Source organism: Cherax quadricarinatus, chromosome 65, assembly GCF_038502225.1.
Source record: "Cherax quadricarinatus isolate ZL_2023a chromosome 65, ASM3850222v1, whole genome shotgun sequence".
NCBI lineage: Eukaryota > Metazoa > Arthropoda > Malacostraca > Decapoda > Parastacidae > Cherax > Cherax quadricarinatus.
Genome location: NC_091356.1, coordinates 554753 through 569550, shown reverse-complemented (window position 1 = coordinate 569550; position 14798 = coordinate 554753). Strand labels below are relative to the sequence as shown.

The following is a 14798-nucleotide window of genomic DNA, read 5'->3' as shown; positions in this document are numbered from 1 at the left end:
AAAAAAAAGAATAAAAAAAAAGGGGGGAGCGGGGAGGAATAGTTCCCAGGAGGAATGAAAGGGCCGGAAATCTCCCTCCGCGCCCAAGAGGACCTCAACACCGCTAGTAGCGCAGATGCAGCATGGAACCCGTGCCATACCCTACCCTTCATGCCAGTAAACCTGCAATCCGGGATAGCAACCTCACATCTGCCGAGCTACCTCGGTGGACAAAAGAGAGGGCAGCCGGATATCCGCCACAAAGCATACCTCCTTCGGCCACCACCCCCGGAATCCGAAAGGTGGCATCCAGAGATACACCCGTCACCCAAAAGATACCCAAAGCTACTCCGGGATACCGGAGAGGGATTGGGACATCCCCAGGCAATCCAGATTCCACGGCAAACTACCCCACCGCCAAGAACCTCAACGGAATGGGATGGACCCCGGTGTCCTTTCCCCTACCTAGGAACTAGCGCGCCTGTGGGAGAAATCCCAAAGGCCAAAAAGAGGAAGGGCAAAAGGGAGGGGTGGGGAGGAGGAGGAGGAATGGAAAAAGGGGAGGATGGGATAGGGGAGGGGAGAATGGGGGGTAATTAGGTTCGGTCTGAGGAAGAAGACCGACAGGGCTAATTCCTCAGACCAAGAGCCTCTTCACCACGCCAAGGAGCCCCCCTTGAAGAGGTCCTTATAGAGAATAAACTTTGAATTGAGAAACAAGATGGGAGCGAGTACTGTGCCTTGTGGAACAGAGCTTTTCACCGTAGCTGCCTCGGACTTCACTCTGTTGACTACTACTCTTTGTGTTCTGTTTGTGAGGAAATTATAGATCCATCGACCAACTTTTCCTGTTATTCCTTTAGCACGCATTTTGTGCGCTATTACGCCATGGTTACACTTGTCGAAGGCTTTTGCAAAGTCTGTATATATTACATCTGCATTCTTTTTGTCTTCTAGTGCATCTAGGACCTTGTCGTAGTGATCCAATAGTTGAGACAGACAGGAGCGACCTGTTCTAAACTCATGTTGCCCTGGGTTGTGTAACTGATGGGTTTCTAGATGGGTGGTGATCTTGCTTCTTAGGACCCTTTCAAAGATTTTTATGATATGGGATGTTAGTGCTATCGGTCTGTAGTTCTTTGCTGTTGCTTTACTGCCCCCTTTGTGGAGTGGGGCTATGTCTGTTGTTTTTAGTAACTGTGGGACAACCCCAGTGTCCATGCTCCCTCTCCATAGGATGGTAAAAGCTCGTGATAGGGGCTTCTTGCAGTTCTTGATGAACACGGAGTTCCATGAACATAAGAACATAAGAATGTAGGAACACTGCAGAAGGCCCACTGGCCCATACGAGGCAGGTCCTGGGGCAGAGTGCATGGGCATGTCATTTATCACCTGTTCGAAGTCATTTGGCATCAGGATAACATCAGATAGGCTTGTGTTAACCAAATTCTGTGGCTCTCTCATAAAAAATTTGTTTTGATCTTCGACTCTCAGTCTGTGTTGGTGATGTGTGTCTGTGTTGGTGACGTGTGTCTGTGTTGGTGACGTGTGTCTGTGTTGGTGACGTTTGTCTGTGTTGGTAATGTGTGTCTGTTGGTGATGTGTGTCTATCTGTCTTGGTGATGTGGGTCTGTGTTGGTGTCGTGTGTCTATGTTGGTGACGTTTGTCTGTGTTGTGTGTCTGTGTTGGTGATGTGTGTCTTGTGTTGGTGATGTGTCTGTCTTGGTGATGTGTGTTTGTGTCGATGACGTGTGTATGTGTTGATGACGTATGTCTGTTAGTGACGTGTTCATCTGTGCTGGTGACGTTCGTCTGTCTGTGTTGATGTGTCTGTGTTGGTGACGTGTGTCTGTCTGTTGGTGACGTGTCTGTCTCTGTTGGTGACGTGTGTGTCTGTTTTGGTGGCGTGTGTGTGTTGGTGACGTGTGTCTGTCTTTGTTGGTGACGTGTGTCTGTGTTGGTGACGTGTGTCTGTCTGTGTTGGTGACGTGTGTCTGTCTTTGTTCGCAATGTGTGTCTGTCTTTGTTCGTAATGTGTGTCTGTCTTTGTTCGTGATGTGTGTCAGTGTTGGTGATGTGTGTCTGTCTCAGTTGGTGACGTGTGTCTGTCTGTTTTGGTGACGTATGTCTGTCTGTGTTGGTGATATGTGTATGTCTGTGTTGGTGACGTGTCTGTCTTTGTTTGTGATGTGTGTCTGTGTTGGTGACGTGTGTCTGTCTGTGTTGGTGACATGTTAGATGCATCTTATGTTCTGTGTTGCTACCCTATGCTGGCCATCTAGGTTAAACCTCTTTGCCTCTTTTATTGCCGAATGTCACGGAATTCAGTGCATCTGAAGGCAGCAAATCTTACAGCATTCATGCAATAAGTGCCAAACCTGTAGGGGTCAAACAGCACCTAAGGGAAATGGGAGGCAATCAACTTTTATCCAAGGGGAGGAGAAAACCAATTCCTTGAATGAAGATCCCCTTAACATCATCAAATCGTAATTATAAATATAACAGTACTGTATACAGTACCCAAAAAGAGATGCAAGGAGGAGATGCAGCATTACCCCAGTGAAAAGCAGGGATGCCACGAGTACACTGAGAGACAACACAGGAAGTGTCAGGGGCCCAAGATTGTTCAACTACCTCCCAGCATACAAAAGGGGGATTACAAATAGACCTCTGGCTGTCTTCAAATAGGCACTGGACAGGCACACAAAGTCAGTACCTGACCAGCAGGGCTGTGGTTCATCCGTCGGTTTGTATATGACCAACAGTAACAGCTTGGTTGATCAGGTTCTGATTCATGTGTGATGAATGGTTTTGAAAACCGACAAGTTGAAGAACTGAGACACTTATGCAACACATGGGAATCTTTATTGAAGAAACGTTTTGCCACGCAGTGGCTTCATCAGTCTTATACAGAGCAGGAAGGTATAAGGAGAGGAGGAGTTTGAGGTAATCTGTCACTCAGCCTGGAGTCGATGTGTTCAGTCCATCAATCTTGTAGAATGTACAGCATAGGGCCGTAGCAGTGGCTTATATGCTGTAGTCAGGTGAGACGAAGCAGGAGGCGGGGTCATAGTGGAAGCATCCACTAGTCTAAGTAGGTCTTCGTCCAAAGATTGGACAAGTTTTGAAGAATTCTTTGTATCAAGATCTCATGATGATGCAGTGTCTGACATGTGATGAATGGTTTTGAAAACCGACAAGTTGAAGAATTGAGACACTTATGCAACATGAGAATCTTTATTGAAGAAACGTTTTGCCACACAGTGGCTTCATCAGTACAATAGATAACTAACTGTTGTACACATGTTAATTATCAACAAAGAGCCTTCCTTAAGGAAGATGAGGTGGCATGTCTTGGCAGACCAATTAAAAATTTCTCTTTTTGCATGGGAAATTATTGCATTCATGGGGAGCACTACACTCATATTTTATTCATGGGGGAGTGCTAAACCCATAGAGATCCTATAGTACCTGGGGAATGGGAGGCATTCGAGTTCAGTGCAAGGAGGGGGAAGACTGGTCAGATTCCTTGCCCCAGGAGTCTTAACAGTGTCACTGAATCTTCCCTAAGGGGTTTTCATGTGGGCAGGCAGATGGAAAAGTCCTCCTCTGTCTTCATTTGACCCTGATTTTATCTAAGATCAGTCAGATCTTCAAATTATTATAAACAGGTTAAGTTCTAAACTCCCTAAGGGATGAAGCTCAAGGAGAGTGGGAGACAATCAGGATCTTTCTAAATCAGGAAGTATAGGTCCATTTCCTTGGATCAAGAGTCCCACACTGGTAACAACACTAGTTCCTGGCAGTCTATTTTCCACTGATACTGTTCTAGTTGTCAGGGCTCATGCACTTCCGGCATCTGCAATGTCCGTACACATCGACTACTGCCCTCCTCGCTGAATTCCCCACCTTTGATGTTGATGCCATTAAGATTATAACAGAAACTAATCTACTGTACCAGTTATGTCGATTTTCTACCCTCACTAACCTCTACAATTATAACTAAAGCCACTGAAGCATTATACGTATAAGTGTTTCTTGTTGAATAATAATAATCCTTGCCGACTTCTTTGTCACAGTTTTAGCCTCCCTCATTGCCTTACAAATATTTCAGCATTATGGTTCATTGCATCCTGGTGTTTTTTTTGCACTGAACAGTAGCTGTTTTACCTATTTAGATGCAAAGATGTTTTTTTTGTTGGGTCCCTGGTAATGTTGGTGTTCAGGTTCTTGAACTCAAAGATTCCTTTGCTCATTCCTTAGTCAGGACCTGATGCATTCAAGATTGTCGGCATGTCATTATTCTGTGTTGGGGACTAACAAGCTGCTTTCAATCAAACCACAACAATGTTTCTGGGTGACTTTCTTCCACTACTGTTGGCTGTGGAAATTAGTTCTTGAACTCCTGCATTAGCCACCCAAAGCTCAGTCGGGCATCTCGTGGAATTTCACAGGCTCGCCAGGTCTTCTTGGTGGCTCAGCACCTTATGACTGAGTGTCCTAATTATCAGAGGGATCCACAGGTTTTGTTTATCCTTTTTTTTGTGCACAATGATGCATTCACTCGACTATGCCACACCTTCCATGCAGGTTCTCCGATTTATTGGATGAAATTGATTTATTGCATATTCTTAAGATTTTCCCTTTCACATTTACCATTTGCTACATACACCTTTTTTCCCCAATCATTTAATGCTGGGAGACCCTTTTGCCTTTAGCATTTTCTTGTCATTATAACAATTATTATTTGAATGCTGCAGCAAGGAGGCTAGAGGCAGTAGAATGTCATGTTTGAGAGGAATGTGTAAATAACTTTTTTTTTTTAACACACAGGTCATCTTCCACCAAGGTAGGAAAACCTAAAAACGAAGAAACACTTTCATTATTACTCATTCCATCACTGCCCTGCCAATACCACAACTCAGCTGCCCCTCTAAACTAACATCCCCACCCTCTTCCAGATTGCAAACTCTCTACCTCCCATCTTCAGGGCTTGAGTCCAGCTAATCATTTTCCCTGAATCCCTTCATTTTACCTTCCTCACATTTCAATAGCTTGTCAAGTCATAAAAACCACTTGCCTCCACTCACTCCTATTCACCATGCTCACACACACCTGATGGACATTCAAAAGTCACAAAGGATATAATGCTGAGCCAAGGACGACTTGTTGAATTGATTTGAGCATGCAGAGAAGATGGACAGGATTAGGATGACTAACACTATAAATCTGGAGTAGAAAGGGCCATTCCAGGAACAATTGGAGGAACAGAGTTAAAGGATCAAAGTTTAATAATTTCGAATTATTTTCCTATCTGTGCGCCTCGTAGGGTCATGGGGTCCTTTAGGGGTCAGAGCATCCAGCAGGCTTATGTGAACATGTTAGATGTGAATGAAGGTAAGTGTTTATTTTAATGGAAGTGCTGTTTGAGTGCAAATTAGGATTCAGAGAAACTCGTTAGCCAAATCTTAAACCTGGAGGTGGGAAAGGCAGTGCCTGCATTCTGGAGGGTAGTGATATTGCAGTCTGAGAGAAATCTGAATTGTGATGTCAGCACATGCTGAAAAGAGAGCTATTTAATGGCTGATGGCAAATGCATTTTCTTCTCTGAGTTATCCTGCCTTGGCAAGAGACAGCCATGAAGGTAAAAACTAATTTACATAAAAAAGAAGTGCTAATCCCATGTGGGCTATACAGTGCTGAAATTAATTGAAAAGAAAAAATTTGTTACATACTGAAATGTTTAAAAGTACAAAACGGGTTTCATTAAAAAAAGCAATTCAATTTGTAGTTTATTTATGTGAGCACATTATCAAGATGGCAAATAAAGTAAGCACAAAGAATAGATATCTGGTCTATTCTTCTGTCACTACATAAATAATATTAATGGAGCATGTTCTTGTGAATTTAGAATTACAAAATGCAAATTGTATCAATGCTAAGTATTCTAAGAGAAAATTGTAGTGAGTGGAGCTAGACATATTACTATCTACAGTAGGAAAATGTATAACCTTTTACAATCAGTTTTGTTCATTTCTCATAGGCCACTAAAATTATTGCAAATGCAGAATTTATGACTATCAATAACTGCAAAAGTGATACAAAGAATTTTGTTGAACACATTAATTTCATGAAAGGAGCTAAATGAACAATTACAGCTATTGTACTGGATTAATCTACAATGATCAATGCAGACAGTATAATCCTTGTAGTCACGTGCATTTTTGATCTTTTGAAGTAACTCGATCCACGAGATCTACGCACTCAATTCTTTCATCATTACTAAGCACATGCAAAGCATAATACTGTTATACTTTTGAAGGTGTGAAGAGAAAGAATCTACTCGACACAAGAGTAGGATAGCAATTTGAACACATTACTGAACCAAGAAATTGTACTGTGCTTATAAAACACAGTATTCATATACTGTATTGCAATACACAATAGCTTTCCAAACCTTCACACTTGAGTATTGAAAGCTTCCTTACAGAATTTGTAAGGCAGGAAATTAAAAGTTAACTCACCAAAATTCTAATCTTGTGGTACTACAGAACATAAGAATTTTTCTTTGACTAGCAAGTATGTTTGCTATAAATTTAAGAGTATTAATGCCAGAAGAGAATTAAAAAAAAAAAAAACTGAATTACAAATGTCCAAACAAGAGTAGAAATTTCAGAAAATATCCATCTGATTTTAATGAAGTCCAAATGGAAGTGCTGTGTCCAATTTTTACTACTTGGAAATTTCTATTATTAGGACACATCCATGCATATAGTATTAGTCTCAATACAAGACATGACAGTAACCAGTGATGCATTTTATGCCATTTCTGGTTTAAAATCCCTTTCACAAACACATGAATTATCTAATACCAATACAATATGTCAAAGTATTGAGCCACTACAGTTGGTGCCAATACAGAAGAGACAGCAAACCTTGACTTTTAAACTTCCACATTTGAGGAAAAAAAAAAAAAAAAAAAAAAAAAGAGGAAAAAAGGCATCTCTAATAAAAAAATTGAGTACCATCTAGCATGACTTCACCTAAATATGCCTGATACAAGCAAAAAAATTATGTACAAAAGAGACGCACACAAAAACATATGCAACAAAAATTCCACGATGAAAAAGATTATTACTAATTAAGTTGGTCTATGGTAATAGCACACACTGCTCTGTTTATAATGTGATTAATTTCTTGGATAAAGTAACTTTTAGGATGAACAATTAATCATAGGAGTATTCAAATATTACAAAAAATTAATAAAATATATACTAAAAACTAACTACTTTATCACATATGGAAATTTTTCTGGCAATTAGTCATTTTCAAGTGATGTAATTATAAATTAGGTACCTATTTTCAACTTCACATTTTTGGATTTCACATCCGTTAAAAAAATTTCCATCAATTCTTTTACCAGAGGAAAAAAAATTATTCAGTATCACATTATGCTTCTAAAAGTTAATACTGTTAAATAATAAAAAAGAAGGGCTGTTCAGAGATCCTTTTTATGTGCTAATACTTCCATCTTATGTAACACAATAATTTGTGATAAAGACAACTTATTAATATCTAAACATGGTTTTACTAAAACATTCACAATTTAATAGTAAAACATTTTTCTTGAACATTTCTTAACAGTTAAGTGTTACAGAAAATTTCTGTTAAACTTCTCTATCGAGGAAAAAATACATGGCAATATGCCACCACATGAATTTTTTTTTTTTTTAAGAATCCATGGGAACACAAAATACCAAATTGGCTTATCAGAAATGGTGACTAGGACCCATACAAACATTAAACCATTCAAGACTTGAAAGTAATGAGTCTAATTATGTAGAGCACCTTGGTGGATGTGTTCAATGAATCACAACTGATAGCACTAAGAGTATCCGGTCACTTATGATCAGCTACAACTTCCAAGGAACCATTTGGTTGTCTCTTAATTAGTATATGAATCACAGATGTAAATACAAATTAACCAATTTCTTACAAACTGGTTCTCAGTAAGAAAAATTTTGCTTAAGAATTTCTTTTCAAACTGTAATGATTAAAGAACCCATATCACCCCATGTTAAGTAAGACTAATGGATAAATATATATTAATTTCCTAGAAAGTGAACCTAAATAATGCAAAGTTGATCTGGATCACAGATAATGAGGCAATGAATCTGTCTGATACTAAGTTTATAATATCAGTCAAATGAAATGCAACACTAATGTACATGACAAAACATAACTGTACAAAAAAATAAATATATATACTGTACAACGAAAATTCCCTGAATAATGCTTAAAGAATATGCAAAGTCTAATCTTAATCTTATTTTACAAGAAATAACTTAATTACCAATTTCTATGACTGTACCTACTAAACTATTTTTAATGAAAGTAATATTTATCATAAAACTCTGCTAATGGCAAATTATTTCCCCTAATGAAACATTACAATAATTCACCAATTAGGAACTTAAACATGCAAATTATTAGGCTAATATTTATTTGAACAGTAGTTTAGTTGCGAGGAAGATTCTGCTTGGACAAGTTTCTAACGGAAAGACAGAATGAACTACAAAACTGGTAAGAGATTGGGTTGTTGTCAAGTGTGGGCTGACTTATCAGGTGCTTACATTTATTGTCCTGATGCAAACACTTAACTGATGATCATCACAGCATTCTTTATTCAAGCAACCATAAATAAATTGATATAATAGGCTGAGTTTTGAGACAGGCAGTCTTTCAGCAACACATGACTGTCTTAACATTACGTATTTTATTGATTGACTGACATAACAGGCCATAATTTGAGAAAGGTTCTCAACCTTTAACAATGTATTGCATTGTCCTAGCATTTTACATTTTAAGGAGTTTTGGAATAGGTACATACAAAAAGCAATTTAACTTTCACTATTTCAATGTACAAACCATGAATTTCATACCAAGTACATACAACTTTATTTCCTATTTTGGCCTGTATGTTAAATGTGGTTCTCCCACTTCTGCACTCTTAATAGCATATTTATTAAAAAACACTTGTCAAATCACATTAGCTTAATATCAGTCCCTGAGGTGAGTAGCTCCTTGAAATAATTATGTACCATTATATGAATGAACTTTTATTATTGTGAATCCTTCATTTTAAATTTGCCATGCTGACAGTTTTTATTCTACATACACAAATCTGTTCTGAAAATTACCATGACAATATAATCAAACTTACAAACAAGCAAAACTCAAGTCAATTTGGACAGGTTTTTGAAAAATTAGCAGAATGGTGTTATCCATTGTCTCTTGAAAACTATTTTCTCTCAAAGATGGATTCTTTCTTCAAGAATGAACAAGTTATGTTTCTTTGGAATGTTTGAGATGAGTAACATCATCTTTTGAGGCCAGTAACCTGTGTCTGAAAAATAAACGTACATGTTAATCCTCTAATAATATACAAGTAAATTATATTTTATGCTTAATTTTTGAGTGTGAACAGAATCTTTTACATTTTTTTTTTCCAAGTTAGCCATCTCCCACTGAGGCAGGGTGGCCCAAAAAGAAAGAAAATCCCCCAAAAGAAAATACTATCATCATCATTCAACACTTTCACCTCACTCACACATAATCACTGTTTTTGCAGAGGTGCTCAGAACACAGCAGTTTAGAAGCATATATGTATAAAGATACACAACATATCCTTCCAAACTGCTAATATCCCAAACCCCTCCTTTAGTGTGCAGGCATTGTACTTCCCATTTCCAGGACTCAAGTCCAGCTATACAAAAATAACTGGTTTCCCTGAATCCCTTCACTAAATATTACCCTGCTCACACTCCACAGGTCCCAAATACCATTCGTCTCCATTCACTCCTATCGAACACGCTCATGCACGCCTGCTGGAAGTCCAAGCCCCTCGCCCACAAAACCTCCCTTACAACCTTTTCCAACCTTTTCGAGGACGACCCCTACCCCGCCTTCCTTAACCTACAGATTTATACACTCTCCATGTCATTCTACTTTGATCCATTCTCTCTAAATGACCAAACCACCTCAACAACCCCTCTTCAGCCCTCTGACTAATACTTTTATTAACTCCACACCTTTTCTTAATTTCCACACTCTGAATTTTCTGCATAATATTTACACCACACATTGCCCTCACACAGGACATTTCCACTTCCTCCAACCGCCTCCTCGCTGCTGCATTCACAACCCAAGCTTCACACCCATATAAGAGTGTTGGTACTACTATACTTTCATACATTCCCTTCTCTGCCTCCATAGATAACGTTTTTTGTCTCCACATATACCTCAATGCACCACTCACCTTTTTTCCCTCATCATTTCTATGATTAACCTCATCCTTCATAAATCTATCCGCCGACACGTCAACTCCCAAGTACATGTATCTGAAAACATTCACTCCTTCCATACTCCTCCTCCCCAATGTAATATCCAATTTTTCTTTATCTAAATCATTTGATACCCTCATCACCTTACTCTTTTCTATGTTCACTTTCAACTTTCTACCTTTACACACACTCCCAAACTCATCCACTAACCTTTACAATTTTTATTTAGAATCTCCCATAAGCACAGTATCATCAGCAAAAAGCAACTGTGTCAACTCCCATTTTCTATTTAATTCCCCATAATTTAATCCCACCCCTCTCCTAAACACCCTAGCATTTACTTATTTTACAACCCCATTTTTTTTTTTATTAACACACTGGCCGATTCCCGCCAAGGCAGGGTGGCCCGAAAAAGAAAAACTTTCACCATCATTCACTCCATCACTGTCTTGCCAGAAGCGTGCTTTACACTACAGTTTTTAAACTGCAACATTAACACCCCTCCTTCAGAGTGCAGGCACTGTACTTTCCATCTCCAGGACTCAAGTCCGGCCTGCCGGTTTCCCTGAATCCCTTCATAAATGTTACTTTGCTCACACTCCAACAGCACGTCAGGTATTAAAAACCATTTGTCTCCATTCACTATCAAACACGCTCGTGCATGTCTGCTGGAAGTCCAAGCCCCTCGCACACAAAACCTCCTTTACCCCCTTCCTCCAACCTTTCCTAGGCCGACCCCGACCCCGCCTTCCTTCCACTACAGACTGATACACTCTTGAAGTCATTCTGTTTCGCTCCATTGTCTATACATGTCCAAACCACCTCAACAACCCTTCCTCAGCCCTCTGGACAACAGTTTTGGTAATCCCGCACCTCCTCCTAACTTCCAAACTACGAATTCTCTGCATTATATTCACACCACACATTGCCCTCAGACATGACATCTCCACTGCCTCCAGCCTTCTCCTCGCTGCAACATTCATCACCCATGCTTCACACCCATATAAGACCGTTGGTAAAACTATACTCTCATACATTCCCCTCTTTGCCTCCAAGAACAAAGTTCTTTGTCTCCACAGACTCCTAAGTGCACCGCTCACCCTTTTCCCCTCATCAATTCTATGATTCACCTCATCTTTCATAGGCCCATCCGCTGACACGTCCACTCCCAAATATCTGAATACATTCACCTCCTCCATACTCTCTCCCTCCAATCTGATATCCAATCTTTCATCACCTAATCTTTTTGTTATCCTCATAACTTTACTCTTTCCTGTATTCACTTTTAATTTTCTTCTTTTGCATACCCTACCAAATTCATCCACCAACCTCTGCAACTTCTCTTCAGAATCTCCCAAGAGCACAATGTCATCAGCAAAGAGCAACTGTGACAACTCCCACTTGATGTGTGATTCTTTATATTTTAACTCCATGCCCCTTGCCAAGACCCTCGCATTTACTTCTCTTACAACCCCATCTATAAATATATTAAACAACCACGGTGACATCACACATCCTTGTCTAAGGCCTACTTTTACTGGGAAATAATCTCCCTCTTTCCTACATACTTAACTTGAGCCTCACTATCCTCATCAAAACTCTTCACTGCTTTCAGTAACCTACCTCCTACACCATACACCTGCCACATTGCCCCCCTATCCACCCTGTCATATGCCTTTTCCAAATCCATAAATGCCACAAAAACCTCTTTAGCCTTATCTAAATACTGTTCAATTATATGTTTCACTGTGAACATCTGGTCCACACACCCCCTTCCTTTCCTAAAGCCTCCTTGTTCATTTGCTATCCCACTCTCCGTCTCACTCTTAATTCTTTCAATAATAACTCTACCATACACTTTACCAGGTATACTCAACAGACTTATCCCCCTTTAATTTTTGCACTCTCTTTTGTCCCCTTTGCCTTTATACAAAGGAACTATGCATGCTTTCTGCCAATCCCTAGGTACCTTACCCTCTTCCATGCATTTATTAAATAATTGCACCAGCCACTCCAAAACTAGATCCCCACCTGCTTTTAACATTTCTATCTTTATCCCATCAATCCCGGCTGCTTTACCCCCTTTCATTTTACCTACTGCCTCACTAACTTCCCCCACACTCACAACTGGCTCTTCCTCACTCCTACAAGATGTTATTCCTCCTTGCCCTATACACGAAATCACAGCTTCAATATCTTCATCAACATTTAACAATTTCTCAAAATATTCCTTCCATCTTCCCAATACCTCTAACTCTCCATTTAATAACTCTCCTCTCCTATTTTTAACTGACAAATCCATTTGTTCTCTAGGCTTCCTTAACTTGTTAATCTCACTCCAAAACTTTTTCTTATTTTCAACAAAATTTGTTGATAACATCTCACCCACTCTCTCATTTGCTCTCCTTTTACATTGCTTCACCACTCTCTTAACTTCTCTCTTTTTCTCCATATACTCTTCCCTCCTTGCATCACTTCTACTTTGTAAAAACTTCTCATATGCTAACTTTTTCTCCCTTAGTACTCTCTTTACATCATCATTCCACCAATCGCTCCTCTTCCCTCACATGTTCCAGCCAGCCTCCGCGGTAACATCCAAGCATACAATTGGAACATTTCGTATTATTACAGCGTTTTTGGTGATTTTATCTGCAAAGTGACCATGGGCCCCAAGAAAGCTTCTAGTGCCAACCCTACAGGAATAAGGGTGAGAATTACTATAGAGATGAAGAAAGAGATCATTGCTAAGTATGAAAGTGGAGTACGTGTCTCTGAGCTGGCCAGGTTGTATAGTGAACCCCAATCAACCATCGCTACTATTGTGTCCAAGAAAACGGCAATCAAGGAAGCTGTTCTTGCCAAAGGTTCAACTGTGTTTTCGAAACAGAGATCGCAAGTGATAGAAGATGTTGAGAGACTCTTATTGGTGTGGACAAACGAAAAACAGATAGCAGGAGATAGCATCTCTCAGGCGATCATAAGTGAAAAGGCTAGGAAGTTGCATCAGGATTTAATTAAAAAAATGCCTGCAACTAGTGATGATGTGAGTGAATTTAAGGTCAGCAAAGATTGGTTTGAGAGATTTAAGAAGCGTAGTGGCATACATAGTGTGATAAGGCATGGTGAGGCTGCAGTTCGGACCACAAAGCAGCTGAAAAATATGTGCAGGCATTCAAGGAGCACATAGACAGTGCAGGACTGAAACTTGAACAAGTGTTTAATTGTGACAAAACAGGCCTGTTTTGGAAGAAAATGCCAAGCAGGACCTACATTACTCAGGAGGAAAAGGCACTCCTAGGACATAAGCCTATGAAAGACAGGCTTACTCTTCTCATGTGTGCCAATGCTAGTGGTGATTGCAAAGTGAAGCCTTTATTGGTGTATCACTCTGAAACTCCCAGAGCGTTCAGGCAAAAGAATATCCTCAACGCTAATTTGTGTGTGCTGTGGAGGGCAAACAGTAAGGCATGGGTCACTAGGGACTTTTTCTATGACTGGTTACACCAAGCATTTGCCCCCAATGTGAAAAATTACCTAACTGAAAAGAAATTAGACCTTAAGTGCCTCCTGGTGTTAGACAATGCCCCTGGTCATCCTACAGACTTGGCAGAGCGACTTTGTGGGGACATGAGCTTCATTAAGGTCAAGTTTTTGCCTCCTAATACCACTCCTCTCCTGCAGCCCATGGACCAGCAGGTTATTGCAAACTTCAAAAAACTGTACACAAAAGCTCTGTTTGAAAGGTGCTTTGTAGTGACCTCAGAAACTCAATTGACTCTAAGAGAGTTTTGGAGAGATCACTTTAATATCCTCAATTGTGTAAAACTTATAGGTAAGGCTTGGGAGGGAGTGACTAAGAGGACCTTGAACTCTGCTTGGAAGAAACTGTGGCCACAATGTGTAGACCAAAGGGATTTTGAAGGGTTTGAGGCTAACCCTGGGAATCCTATGCCAGTTGAGGAATCCATTGTGGCATTGGGAAAGTCCTTGGGGTTGGAGGTTAGTGGGGATGATGTGGAAGAGTTGGTGGAGGAGGACAATGAAGAACCAACCACTGATGAGCTGCTAGATCATCTTCATCAGCATGAGGCCACACCTGAGGAAACTGCTTCGGAGGAGGGGAGAGAGAAATTGAAGAAGTTGCCTACTTCAAAGATTAAGGAAATCTGTGCAATGTGGCTTAAAGTGCAAACCTTCATGGATGAAAATCACCCTCAGACAGCTGTTGCAAGCCGTGCTGGTGACTATTACACTGACAATGTTGTGAACCACTTTAGGAAAGTCATAAAGGAACGAGAGGGACAGACCTCTATCGACAGATATGTTGTGTGACAAAAGTCCAGTGACTCTGAAGCTGGTCCTAGTGGCATTAAAAGAAGAAGGGAAGTAACCCCAGAAAAGGACTTGACACCTCAAGTCTTAATGGAAGGGGATTCCCTTCTAAACACTAAGACTCTCTCCTCCTCCCATCCCAT

General features: G+C 40.1%; 1 protein-coding gene across 1 annotated transcript in view; it reads right to left on the bottom strand.

Annotated features, from left to right (window-relative positions):
- Window positions 1–5759: 5759 nt before the first annotated feature.
- Lpin (phosphatidate phosphatase LPIN) overlaps window positions 5760–14798 on the bottom strand; it is a 54380-nt gene continuing 45341 nt past the window's right edge. Inside the window, exon 11 of the mRNA XM_070098833.1 lies at window positions 5760–9386. The gene's annotated coding sequence lies outside the window, so the exon portion shown is untranslated. The remainder of the gene's footprint in view (window positions 9387–14798) is intronic.